At 46.4% G+C, this 14,534-nt stretch overlaps 1 pseudogene across 1 annotated transcript in view; it reads left to right on the top strand.

Moving 5' to 3' along the window:
• LOC311137318 (dynamin-like GTPase OPA1, mitochondrial) overlaps window positions 1-14,534 on the top strand; it is a 67,053-nt pseudogene that overhangs the window by 5,012 nt on the left and 47,507 nt on the right. The window contains exons 4-15 of the transcript in view: window positions 1,046-1,162; window positions 1,695-1,736; window positions 3,458-3,543; window positions 7,335-7,571; window positions 10,313-10,366; window positions 10,594-10,698; window positions 11,078-11,164; window positions 11,412-11,525; window positions 12,194-12,274; window positions 12,385-12,459; window positions 12,754-12,825; window positions 12,979-13,078. The product of the transcript in view is annotated as a dynamin-like GTPase OPA1, mitochondrial (transcript). The remainder of the gene's footprint in view (window positions 1-1,045; window positions 1,163-1,694; window positions 1,737-3,457; window positions 3,544-7,334; window positions 7,572-10,312; window positions 10,367-10,593; window positions 10,699-11,077; window positions 11,165-11,411; window positions 11,526-12,193; window positions 12,275-12,384; window positions 12,460-12,753; window positions 12,826-12,978; window positions 13,079-14,534) is intronic.

Raw genomic sequence — 14,534 nt, 5'->3', positions numbered from 1 at the left:
CTGGCGAGCACATGGAGGGCTATGCGGCCCCCCAAAGAAATGCCACCCCACACCATGACTGACCCACCGCCAAACTGGTCATGCTGGAGGATGTTGCAGGCAGCAGAATGTTCTCCACGGCATCTCCAGACTCTGTCACGTCTGTCACGTGCTCAGTGTGAACCTGCTTTCATCTGTGAAGAGCACAGGGCGCCAGTGGCGAATTTGCCAATCTTGGTGTTCTCTGGCAAATGCCAAACGTCCTGCACGGTGTTGGGCTGTAAGCACAACTCCCACCTGTGGACGTCGGGCCCTCATACCACCCTCATGGAGTCTGTTTCTGACCGTTTGAGTAGACACATGCACATTTGTGGCCTGCTGGAGGTCATTTTGCAGGGCTCTGGCAGTGCTCCTCCTGCTCCTCCTTGCACAAAGGCGGAGGTAGCAGTCCTGCTGCTGGGTTGTTGCCCTCCTACGGCCTCCTCCACGTCTCCTGATGTACTGGCCTGTCTCCTGGTAGTGCCTCCATGCTCTGGACACTACGCTGACAGACACAGCAAACCTTCTTGCCACAGCTCGCATTGATGTGCCATCCTGGATGAGCTGCACTACCTGAGCCACTTGTGTGGGTTGTAGACTCCGTCTCATGCTACCACCTAGAGTGAAAGCACCGCCAGCATTCAAAAGTGACCAAAACATCAGCCAGGAAGCATAGGAACTGAGAAGTGGTCTGTGGTCACCAACTGCAAAACCAGTCCTTTATTGGGGGTGTCTTGCTAATTGCCTATAATTTCCACCTGTTGTCTATTCCATTTGCACAACAGCATGTGAAATGTATTGTCAATCAGTGTTGCTTCCTAAGTGGACAGTTTGATTTCACAGAAGTGTGATTGACTTGGAGTTACATTGTGTTGTTTAAGTGTTCCCTTTATTTTTTTGAGCAGTGTATTTGGGCTGAGCCAGTGCTGTCTTTCTGTTAAGGCTGCTTAGTTCGTTTGTTTCATTTGATTCTCATGTTCAAAGGGTAAACTCCACCTACCCTATCGCACTTCTCTTCTGCACACAGATAAACTAACCAAAGTGCTGCCTGAGTTAGAGGAGATTGCCAAGCTGCTACCCGAGTTACCTGACTTCGATAAGATAGGAGAGAACGTCACCTTCCTCAAAAGCATTCTCTTCACCGGTGAGTACAGGCTTTTTGGAGGCTATGTCAGACAAAGCAGGTCATCCATTTTTTTAGGCCAGGATTGTATCTTTTTTTGAACAAGTGGCAAAAGTGATAAATAAACATCTTGAGTTTTGAACCCAGAATAGCTATAGCAGCTGCTTCAAGTGGTAGAAAATCACAGTTGACGTCATTGGTAATCTGAACTTGAAGTGGGCTTCTTTTTGTTGATTCATACCTGCATTACCCAGCAATCTACCCTCATACTTTCCAGCAAAAAAAGGGTTTCGCTAACAAGTTGCAATCACTTTTCACTTTCCCGATTAGCTATCCTGCATTATTAGTAGTATCACAATAACGTGCCCGGATTGCACACGTGGCCAATGGTATCCAACTCCGTACTTGCAGGACGCAGCCATGACAACAAGCTCACAGCAGGGCCTTGAAACATGTCTCCAGCAGTGACCTCTGACCCCTTTGCTTCGGTCTTTTGATTTGTTTTGTGTTCTTCCTTCCTTCCTCCCCTCCCTCCCCTCTGCATTCTTCACAGGTGTTGGTAGTAAAGGAGCTTCTGGTCAGAGTCTGTTGTTAGGTGTGTACCCCCCCACACTCAGTCCCCCCTCTCCGCCCTGGTGCTGTTTGAATACCCAACATTGGTGTGTGTGCGGCAGCACCCTTGCAGACCTGTTTAGCAGTGGTTTGGAGCCGAAGACGATGTCAAGTGTTCCTGGATGGGGACCTCCAAATCCAACACGATTGCGTTCCAGACTACCAACTCATTGTCTTTATTCAATGCTGCTGTTGTTTGAGACACCAATGACACATGATTGATGGAAGGATTGTTTTTTTTGGGTGGAGACAATACCAGAGTGTGCTATGATTGACATAAAGGCTTTCATTGATGTAGAGGATTTATCCTTATGTCATATTATTGATATCAGAAGGGTGTAGAGATGGACATTTTGTTCACTGTCTAATTATGTAATCGAATTCCTCTGAAAACCAAAATTGACAACTGAATTGGACATACTTCGATTGGATTGAATTGGTCTACAGTCTTGTGTTCTACAGTGGTCTTAACAACAGATCCAGTGCTTTATCTCCTGCCTTCGCTTTGGTTTCATCTGACTGGCTTTTGTCACTTTTCCTGCTTGTGTGTTTTTGCCTTCTTTTGGTTTACAAGTTCCTCCTCGCTCTCCCTGGCTTCCCTAGCTCTCCCTGGCTCTCCCTGGCTCTCCCTGGCTTCCCTCGCTTTCCCTGGCTTCCCTGGCTCTCCCTGGCTCTCCCTGGCTTCCCTGGCTCTCCCTGGCTTCCCTGGCTCTCCCTGGCTTCCCTGGCTCTCCCTGGCTTCCCTGGCTCTCCCTGGATTCCCTGGCTCTCCCTGGCTTCCCTGGCTCTCCCTGGCTTCCCTGGCTCTCCCTGGCTTCCCTGGCCTCTTTGGTCTCTCTCCCCCTGTACTTACATTATGGGAGGCTAGTCCTTGTCTTAGAGGGCTCTCCTTATCTGCTGGTAGCTGATGCCTCTCAAATGTTTGGAAGATACATCTCTCTATGAGAGATGGAAACACCTTGAACTCCATCCATCCATACCTCTTCTTTGACTTGCTAAAACAATAGGTGTATTCCTGGGTTGTGTCGCAAGTGGCACCCTATTCCCTATGTAGTGCACTACTTTTGACCAAGGCCCATAGGGCTCTGGTCACAAGTAGGGCACTATATAGGAAATGTAGGGCACTATGTAGGGAATAGGGTGCCATTTGGGACATAGTCCTGTACTGTAGTTGTGAGGCTTGTTATTGACAGGTCTTTCATTGGCTGGATGAAGGATTGTTGTTCCATGACATTCTCAAGGGCAGTGTATAAATATGTACAAAGTTAATGTTTTGCTACGGGTCCAGCTGGCTCTGTAACATGTCCCAATGCCACGCTGTGTTGTACAGGAGAGAAACAAACCAAGTCTTTCATAACAGTACTGTATAAGGTTTAGCCGATTTGACGGCAATTAATTAATTATTTCATTGTCATTATTTTGTAGTACCATATCAGACATAACTGGTCGGAGATCCAATGAAAAGCACAAGCTCCCAAATGTTATTGTGAGCAATATTTTCCAAACCTTTGAGATTCCATCACGTGGGTGCTGCTTCTGATCTGGGGCATATACACTAGATAGAGTCCTCTCTAATGTTGGGCATGCCAATACATTTGACTCATTATTGTTTTTTGCTAATAAACTATTATCGATGATGTGTAATCATGTGTGGGTAACCTTATGATTTTTGTCATGTGTTACGCTGTTTTTGTCTCCTTGCAGAAGCCCCTGGGGACACTCCAGTGAAATCTGCCACAGAGGCCCCAGTCACGTCCACACCAGAGGCCAGCGGCAAGCAGTTTAAGAAGGTAAGTCTGCTCTGCACCGCCTGACTAGCTCACCCTCGCTCCCTGTGGCATATAGCTTGGCCTCCTCATCAGTAAACTACTGCATTTTGGAGTTTGCAGTTTGGGTCAATGGCAATGCCATTTCAGCTCCAGTCAATTTGTGAAATGAAGTGAAATTCAGGTCTTGAGTCGAAAACTCCTAGAGGTAAAGCGTTGTTTTTCAGGTCATTAACTGAATTTCACATCATTTTTACTGGGCTGAGTTTGGGATTGACCACAGTCCTGGCTGACTACCTATACAGTGCATTTGGAAATTATTCAGACCCCTTGACTTTTTCCACATTTTGTTATGTTACAGCCTTATTCTAAAATGGATTAAATAAATATGTTTCCTCATCAAACTACACACAATACCCCATAATGGCAAAGGGAAAACAGGTTTTAGAAATTTTAGCAAATGTATAAAAAAACTGAAATACCTTATTTACATAAGTATTCAGACCCTTTGCTATGAAACTCAAAATGGAGCTCAGGTGCATCCTGTTTCCATTGATCATCCTTGAGATGTTTCTACAACTTGATTGGAGTCCACCTGTGGTAAATTCAATTGATTGGACATGATTTAGAAAGGCACACCTGTCTATATATGGTCCCTCAGTTGACAGTGCATGTCAGAGCAAAAACCAAGCCATGAGGTCGAAGGAATTATCCGTAGAGCTCCGAGACAGGATTGTGTCGAGGCACAGATCAGGGGAAGGGTACAAAAACATTTCTGCAGCATTGAAGGTCCCCAAGAACACAGTGGCCTCCATCATTTTTAAATGGAAGAAGTTTGAAACCACCAAGACTCTTCCTAGAGCTGGACGTCCAGCCAAACTAAGCAATCGGGGGAGAAGGGCCTTGGTCAGGGAGGTGACCAAGAACCCGATGGTCACTCTGACAGAGCTCCAGCGTTCCTCTGTGGAAATTGAAGAACCTTCCAGAAGGACAACCATCTCTGCAGCCCTCCACCAATCAGGCCTTTATGGTAGAGTGGCTAGACGGAAGCCACTCTTCAGTAAAAGGCACATGACAGGCCGCTTGGAGTTTGCCAAAAGGCACCTAAAGGACATGAGAAACAAGTTTCTTTAGTCTGATGAAACCAAGATTGAACTCTTTGGCCTGAATGCCAAGCGTCACGTCTGGAGGAAATGTTACACCATCCCTACAGTGAAGCATGGTGGTGGCAGCATCATTGGGGATGTTTTTCAGCGGCAGGGACTGGGAGACTAGTCAGGATCGAGGGAAAGATGAACAGAGAAATCCTTGATGATACCCTGCTCCAGAGCGCTCAGGTCCTCAGACTGGGGCAAAGGTTCACCTTCCAACAGGACAACGACCCTAAGCACACAGCCAAGACAACGCAGGAGTGGCTTCGGGACGAGTCTCTAAATGTCCTTGAGTTGCCCGGACTAGAACCCGATCGAACATCTCTGGAGAGACCTGAAAATAGCTGTGCAGCGACGCTCCCCATCCAACCTAACAGAGCTTGAGAGGATCTGCAGAGAAGAATGGGAGAAACTTTGTAACTTAATACATCCGATAGTAAGCACCAAGCTCTGTTGACAGTGGTGCAGCTTTATAATAATAATAATAATAATATGCCATTTAGCAGACGCTTTTATCCAAAGCGACTTACAGTCATGCGTGCATACATTTTTGTGTATGGGTGGTCCCGGGGATCGAACCCACTACCTTGGCGTTACAAGCGCCGTGCTCTACCAGCTGAGCTACAGAGGACCACCGCTTTCTCGCAGCTACTTTTTGAGGATTTTACATGTGGTGGTGGTTGTCTTCAAAGCTGTTTCTGCGGTTCGCAAAATTAGCATCACACTAGCTGAATAAAATGTAAAAGGCTTTGAAATTTAAAAGCTTGTACAATCAATGCTCCGTTGACATTTCAGAGATACGCTTGTTTTTGTGTGAAATCTCAGAAAAATAACAGAAATTTCTAATTAATATGAAAAGTGTATACAAAAATGTAATGTCTCAAAATCGATATCTATCTTACCTCTATATTGTTTTATGACCTACGGATTCGAGAAGAAACATGACGAGTTCAACGGGAAAGTGAGCCTGTCAGGTAGCCTTTATTCTTGCACAGAATCCAGCTTAGCTGACACGATGCTGTGCAGTTTTCCTTATTTTGGGAGTACAACGCTGTGTACTACTCCCTTCACAGAACAGCGCAAACTGGCTCTAACCAGAATAGAAAGAGGAGTGGGAGGCCCTGGTGCACAACTGAGCAAGAGGACAAATACATTAGTGTCTAGTTTGAGAAATAGGTGCCTCACAGGTCCTCAACTGGCAGCTTAATTAAATAGTACCCTCAAAACACCAGTCTCAACGTCAACAGTGAAGAGGCGACTCTGGGATGCTGACCTTTTAGGCAGAGTTGCAAAGAAAAAGTCCCCATGTTCAGTGGAATAGTCCTGCTACTCAAGTGAGGAATTTTTTTAAAGTCTAAAGCAGTGGTCCCTAACATGGAAAAACACTATCATAGACCAACGTGATTCCTGGGTTGGGGTCAATTCAGTCTCAACTCAATGTTTTTTAAATATTAAATTAATGAATTTGTAATGGATTTATTTATTTATTAATTACCTGAATGGACTGAGGTAAAACAGACCCCAACCCTGCTTCATAGTTCTGGAAAGTCTCTCAATATAACAGTTGCCTCAGTTTTTGGATGTACATTGGGCAGCTAAAGCCAAGGGAGAGGGAAGAGTTGGGGACCATTGGGCTGTGGCTTTACTCATCTCCCCCTGGCCTGCAGCAAGCTTTCTGCTCATCTCCCCCTGGCCTGCAGCAAGCTCTCTGCTCATCTCCCCCTGGCCTGCAGCAAGCTTTCTGCTCATCTCCCCCTGGCCTGCAGCAAGCTTTCTGCTCATCTCCCCCTGGCCTGGTACAGTAACTTTCCCAAATTTCCCAGGTTTTCCAGAAATCGTGTTTGGAGGATTCATAGATTTCCTGCTTATTCCCTCTTGATTCCAGAAAATCGTCCAACTGGGATTTCTGGAAAACCTAGGGATTTTGGGAAAGTTACCTGAATTTTGAAACCCTCTTCCCAGCGCAGCTTGCTTCGTTTATCATCAGGCTGATTTTAACAGATATAATTGGATGATTCTGACCCAAATCCCACATTTTTATGGTGATTGTATTACGTGTTTTGAATATAAGGAATAATTTTTTATAGTTTATCCACATTCAATAATGTATCCACATCTACATTATCCTTAAGCCTGTTGAATATTAAGAGTTTTCATGTGTCATATTTTCATTGCCTCTTATAGCATGATCATTGTGTAAGTTGGAGGACATCAGTTGTGTTTTAGTATTACTATAAAAACCAAAGTAATGGTCACTATGGAATACTGCTCAGAAACCGTACAGAATCTTACCCCTGTGTGCCACTGGCTGAGAGACACTGGTTGTGGTATCAGTTGCCTCATCCGCTTTCAGTCTCCGGACTGGCTAAGTCTGTTCTGGAGTCTCTGTGACAGAGAAAGTCTGACTGTTGGGTACCGCTGATGGTGGCAAGACCTAGACATGGATTCAGTTTCCCCCGAGCCTTGACAGAATGGTGACCAGAGGTCCTATGATGATGACGACTCTGTGGGCATAGACGACTCCATGTCTATCTATCTATAGGTCAGCCCTGGCTTCAGCTCCAGCCTGGTTGGTTGGTCAGTGTGTTGCTTGAATGATGGGTACAGTATGTTGTGTTGACGGCTGTGTTGCTCCTGCTTCTCTCTCACTGTGACGTCCCTCAGGGTCTGCTCGACGAGCTCATTCTCATTCAGCAGCAGATCCAGCAGGCCGAGGAGGTCGTCTGGCGGGCCTCCGCAGCCAATAACGCACAGCCAAGCCCAGAGCCCGCCCCCAGCCCACCCCCGCGCCTTCCTCCACCACCACCACCACCTCTGAGCCCGCCCCCGCGCCAGATACCCGAGCCAATGCCAGCCACCGCCCCGAACCCCAGCCCCAGCCCCCCTCGGCAGAAACGCAAGGTGAAGGTCCTACCCACCCTGCCCCCCACCAGCACCCAGCACTCATCCGTAGAAGCCCCCTTCAGTACGTAAACAGTAGAACCGCACCCAAACCCACCTACCCTCCTCAGGAAGGACAAACCCCCTGCCGTTCAAATTCACGCTAACGGAAATTTGCCGGGTAATTCTATAAGGAATACTGTTGATGAGATTGGTGGATGAAATTGCTATTGTCATATGTCGTTTGGATTGGTACCATTGAGCAAGCCTAGAGCTCCTTCCTAGCTCACATATCCTATGAAAAGTGGACAAGAAGGCACTTTATTGAACCTCTAGTCATTGTTGATTTCTACCATTGTCTTTTTATAGCCTATGCTATATGCTAATCGTATTGTGCAGTGCTAGTTTTCAATCGCTGAATACAATGCAGTGATAATTAGCAAATATTTAATTAACCACATCTTTCGTGTCACTTTACCCAAAATGTTCTGGTCAGTTTATTTGATTCTGGGCTAGCTGTTTTTGTCTTACCAAGTTAGTTTGGATATGCTAGTTAGCCTACATATGTTAGTTTGCATATGCTAGTTAGCCTACATATGCTAGTTAGCCTACATATGTTAGTTAGCCTACATATGTTAGTTAGCCTACATATGCTAGTTAGCCTACATATGTTAGTTAGCCTACATATGTTAGTTAGCCTACATATGTTAGTTAGCCTACATATGTTAGTTAGCCTACATATGCTAGTTAGCCTACATATGCTGCATAGCACACATTGCCATCTCGCTTCATTCAACCCGCCCAGACATAGTACCCTGCCTACTCCCTCAAACTTCCTCTTAGTTTGAACAAGGCATTGAAAAAAAATCATCCATCCACATGGTGTCCCTCAGGGCAGTGTGCCGTGACACACTATGTTGTGCCACTGGTGGAATGGCATGTCTGATGCCTGGCAATCTCAGAATCAGCTCACGCCAGTTCAGTACCACAGTAACATAGCCCTGGCTCCCTCTCTCATGTAAACCGCTGGACTACGACCAACGCTCCCTCCGCAACACTCCACTAACGCAACACTCCACTAACGCAACACTCCACTAACGCAACACTCCACTAACGCAACACTCCACTAACGCAACACTCCACTAACGCAACACTCCACTAACCAAAATTGTATGGAGTGGAGTGACACCCCACTGCATGGTGTGCTGTGCACTTCTGAAATAAGTCTAGATATCAGCTATACAGTAATTGGGTTATAGGCCTATATCACTACTATATGAGGACAGGACTATATCAGGACAAGACTAGGACATGACTATATCAGGACAGGACTATATCAGGACTATATCAGGACAGGACTATATCAGGACAGGACGATATCAGGACTATATCAGGACAGGACGATATCAGGACTATATCAGGACAGGACGATATCAGGATTATATCGGGACAGGACTATATCGGGACAGGACTATATCAGGACAGGACTATATCAGGACTATATCAGGACAGGACTATATCAGTACATGACTATATCAGGACTATATCAGGACAGGACTATATCAGGACAGGACTATATTAGGACAGGACTATAACAGGACAGGACTATATCAGGACAGGACTATATCAAGACCGGACTATATCAGGACAGGACTATAACAGGACAGGACTATATCAGGACAGGACTATATCAGGACAGGACTATATCAGGACAGGACTATATCAGGACTATATCAAGACTATGACAGGAGTATAACAGGACTATATCAAGACCGGACTATATCAAGACCGGACTAAATCAGGACAGGACTATATCAGGACAGGACAGGACTATATCAGGACCATATCAGGACAGGACTATATCAGGACCATATCAGGACAGGACTATATCAGGACCATATCAGGACTATATCAGGACAGGACTATATCAGGACTATATCAGGACAGGACTATATCAGGACTATATAAGGACAGGACTATATCAGGACTATATCAGGACAGGACTATATCAGGGCTATATCAAGACTATGACAGGAGTATAACATAACTAAATCAGGACAGGAATATATCAGGACAGGACTATATCAGGATATAGGAATCAATACTAGATCTTTCTTAGTCCCCTAATCAGATAGAATGCTATAGGCTATGATCACGGCATTGTAATTTGCAAGTAGTTAGCACAATCACCTTAGCTAAAGCCCCTGTCTTTCTTCTATATGTGTGTTTCATCTCCTGTCCCTCCTTGCCGTCCCCATCAGCTCAGTGGTGCTGTGTCTCCCTCCATCTGCTTTGTGATCTCCCCCTCTCAAAAATGCATTGCAGGTGTGGAATTGTTAATCTGGGGGGCTGCCAAAGTCACGTGAATCATCATGGTGTAATAATCTTGAAAATGATCTCTTTGATTGATGATTGCGATAATTCAGCCGTCTTTTCCAGGGCTGAATTTGACTTGTGCCTGTGTGATTTTGCACTGTGATTCACAGTATACAGATTAAGACCAAACGAATGACTACAACCTGGAATGGAATCAGTTATCCCCCTTTTGTTGCATTAACTTGTCTTTCCTCCACTGTTGTGCCCCCACTGATCTATGTGATGTGATGTGATGTGATGTGCACGTTATCTGTTTGTCATGATGCTAGTGGTCTCAGTGGGTTTGGACTGGCTCACAGAGGGTGATGGGTTAAGACATTTCCTAGACTTGTGTTGGAGAGGTTTAATGAACCTGCTCTTTCTGTGACTGCTCTCTGCGTCTCCAGTCTTCAGACAAGGAGAAGGTGGACCAGCTTCAAGAGGAACTGCTCCGAACTCAGGTACAGCACCAGTATTATACCACATTTACACAGTAAAAATCCAGTTTAATTTGGTAAATGGTCCATCTCCTTCCTCCAGTAGACTCCACATATTAAACCACATTGACCTTGTAAAGTCAGGTAAAATAAAATAAAAATAAACTTTTTAATTGATAAATGCACTGAATTTAAGAGAGAATTTGTGATTTAAAGATGAAATCTTCTCTCTCTCTCTCTGTTGTCCTCAGATGAAGTACCAGCGCATGCTGGAGAGACTGGAGAAGGAGAACAAGGAACTGAGGAAAGTGGTGCTGCAGAAAGATGAGAAGGGCATCCACCAGAGGAAGGTCAAGGTGAGTGTGAGTCGCACACACACACACACACACACACGCACAAGCACACACACACACACACGCACAAACACACACACACACACACGCACAAACACACGCATATGCACAAACACAAACACACACACACACACGCACAAACACACACACGCACAAACACACACACGCAGCGACACACACACGCAGCGACACACACACACACGCACAAACACGCAGCGACACACACGCAGCGACACACACATACCAGGGTTGTGCATGTGAGTAAAAGTTAATGAAGAAATTTGTTTCGAAACATTATTTTGTTATCGTCTCCTCAATAAAAAGACTTCTTCTCCCATCAGGCATTGCTCTAAGTGTTCTTCCATCTGTATTTCTTCTATAGAAGTCTCTGATTGACATGTACTCTGAGGTCCTGGACATCCTCTCAGACTTCGACTCGAACTACAACACCCAGGACCATCTACCCAGGGTAAGAAACAACAAATAGCTCATGGCTTTCTGGAAATGCAATCAAATGATGGAGACATTATTGTGACCCCTTTCTCGAGTGTACTGTATGCCAGAAATACATCAATTGTTTCCTGTTGCAAAGGAAAAGGCATTGTTGTGAAATGGTAGGTCTCTGCTATCTATCACGCCCATGTCATCTAATCCCTCCTCCCCCCTACCACCCCACCCAACCTTCCCCTCCTCTCGCTCCCTCCTCCCTCCTATAGGTGGTGGTGGTGGGAGACCAGAGTGCAGGGAAGACCAGTGTGTTGGAGATGATCGCCCAGGCTAGGATCTTCCCCCGGGGCTCTGGGGAAATGATGACCCGCTCTCCTGTCAAGGTATAGGAACTCATTTACTAGACTACCTTAACCCCCTCAAGACCCCTACCTAAATTAACTGTAGCTGTAAAGATATCAAAGATGTATAGAAGCCAGCGTTTACTTGACACAGTAGTGTTGATTATTTAATTTTTTACATTTTAGTAATTTAGCAGACGCTCTTATCCAGAGCGACTTGCATGAGCAATTAGGGTGAAGTGCCTTGCTCAAGGGCACAGACAGATTTTTCACCTAGTCGGCTCGGGGATTCGAACCAGTGACCTTTCGGTTACTGGCCCAACCCTCTTAACCGCTAGGCTACCTGCCGACCCAATTTATTCCTATTTTAAAGGGGCAATCTGAGATTCGGTACATCCATTTTTGGAATTGATATATAGCCATTGTTCTTGAAGAATATAACTTATTAAGTGGCGGGGTGACGGCTTTGTTGTTTGTCCAGACTTGTCCTACTGCTGTGGCTATTCCTTGATGGATTTCCTCTTTGATGCTCTCTAGGTCTGCACTGTTCCATATGGGATGCTGTAGTCCACAGTCTGAGTGCTGGAATGAGGCCTGTGTTGTCTTGATGGATGGGTAGCGTTACCAGAGTAGTGTTGTTGTTTTGGACTGGGGACTCTGACAGTTATTCATTTCATTTTGCCACCTGCTGCTCTCCCTCCCTCCACTAGGTGACGCTGAGCGAGGGACCTCACCATGTGGCCATGTTCAAGGACAGCAGTCGAGAGTTTGACCTGGGAAAAGAGGAGGACGTAAGTTTAACACAGTGAGGCGCTCTCTCTCCCACCATGGAATCATCTTTTCATTGGTGTTCATTCACACTGATTCACTTGTTGATTGGTTCATTCTCTCTTCCCTGCAGCTGGCTGCCCTGAGACATGAGATCGAGCTGAGGATGAGGAAGAGTGTCAAGGAGGGACAGTCAGTCAGCCCTGAAGTGAGGACAGAACTCCCTATTGCTCCACATCTTCTGCCTTGTACCTCTGTCTGCATCCCAAATGGCCCCCTATACCCTATATAGTGCACTACTTTTGATATAGGTCTCTGGTCAAAAGGAGTGGTCAGTCAAAAGTAGTGCACTAGACTTGGGAATAGGGTGCCATTTGGGATGCATCCATGTCTCTGCCAGCCATATAAAGAAAGCTCACTAGTACTCAGCATTGTACCAGCTGTATGTGGATCTCTGACTGTTAGTGCTGACTAAATGTTTTTTATTTTTCCTGTGTGACAGACGATCTCTCTGAGTGTCAAAGGACCAGGCATCCAGAGGATGGTACTAGTGGACCTACCAGGAGTCATCAGTGTGAGTACTACACACACACACACACACACAAACACACTCTCCTTCTCTCTTCTCTCTCTCCACACGTACAGAAACACATACATGTGTATGAAAACAGTGACCGTACAGTGGTAGGAGCAGTGATGGTGATGCGATGGTGTGTGTTCCTCTCAGACTGTGACTGCAGGCATGGCAGCAGACACCAAGGAGACAATCTTCAGCATCAGTAAGAACTACATGCAGAACCCCAACGCCATCATCCTCTGTATCCAGGGTGAGTCAACACTGGAGTCACCTTTCCATGACCAAACAGGAATATCCTAGAGCTCCTTTCCCTCTCTTTAATCCCTCGCCTCCACTTTGATCCTGTGTTCTTTTCTCTCCTGTCTCCTCTCCTGTCTCCTCTCCTGTCTCCTGTCTTCTCTCATTTCTCCTTCCTCATCTCCTGTCTTCTCTCATGTCTCCTCTTCACCTGTCTCCTCTCCTTTCTCCTCTCCTTTCTCCTGTCTCCTCGTCTCCTGTCTCGTCTCCTGTCTCGTCTCCTTTCTCCTGTCTCCTCTCCTTTCTCCTGTCTCCTCTCCTTTCTCCTGTCTCCTCTCCTTTGTCCTGTCTCCTCTCATGTCTCCTGTCTCCTCTCATGTCTCCTGTCTCCTCTCATGTCTCCTGTCTCCTCTCCTGTCTCCTCTCATGTCTCCTGTCTCCTCTCATGTCTCCTGTCTCCTCTCATGTCTCCTGTCTCCTCTTATGTCTCCTGTCTCCTCTCATGTCTCCTGTCTCCTCTCATGTCTCCTCTCCTGTCTCCTCTCCTGTCTCCTATCTTCTCTCATGTCTCCTCTTCTCCTGTCTCCTCTCCTTTCTCCTCTCCTTTCTCCTGTCTCCTCGTCTCCTGTCTCGTCTCCTGTCTCGTCTCCTGTCTCCTCTCCTTTCTCCTCTCCTTTCTCCTGTCTCCTCGTCTCCTGTCTCGTCTCCTGTCTCGTCTCCTTTCTCCTGTCTCCTCTCCTTTCTCCTGTCTCCTCTCCTTTCTCCTGTCTCCTCTCCTTTGTCCTGTCTCCTCTCATGTCTCCTGTCTCCTCTCATGTCTCCTGTCTCCTCTCATGTCTCCTGTCTCCTCTCCTGTCTCCTCTCATGTCTCCTGTCTCCTCTCATGTCTCCTGTCTCCTCTCATGTCTCCTGTCTCCTCTTATGTCTCCTGTCTCCTCTCATGTCTCCTGTCTCCTCTCATGTCTCCTCTCCTGTCTCCTCTCCTGTCTCCTATCTTCTCTCATGTCTCCTTCCTCATCTCCTGTCTTCTCTCATGTCTCCTCTTCTCCTGTCTCCTCTCCTTTCTCCTCTCCTTTCTCCTGTCTCCTCGACTCCTGTCTCGTCTCCTGTCTCGTCTCCTTTCTCCTGTCTCCTCTCCTTCTCCTGTCTCCTCTCCTTTCTCCTGTCTCCTCTCCTTTGTCCTGTCTCCTCTCATGTCTCCTGTCTCCTCATGTCTCCTGTCTCCTCTCATGTCTCCTGTCTCCTCTCCTGTCTCCTCTCATGTCTCCTGTCTCCTCTCATGTCTCCTGTCTCCTCTCATGTCTCCTGTCTCCTCTCATGTCTCCTGTCTCCTCTTATGTCTCCTGTCTCCTCTCATGTCTCCTGTCTCCTCTCATGTCTCCTCTCCTGTCTCCTCTCCTGTCTCCTATCTTCTCTCATGTCTCCTTCCTCATCTCCTGTCTTCTCTCATGTCTCCTCTTCTCCTGTCT

This window comes from Coregonus lavaretus (genome assembly GCF_964263955.1).
Source record: "Coregonus lavaretus genome assembly, chromosome: 11".
Taxonomy (NCBI): domain Eukaryota; kingdom Metazoa; phylum Chordata; class Actinopteri; order Salmoniformes; family Salmonidae; genus Coregonus; species Coregonus lavaretus.
The sequence above is the reverse complement of the archived record's forward strand: the minus strand, read 5'-3'. Positions and strand labels throughout refer to the sequence as shown.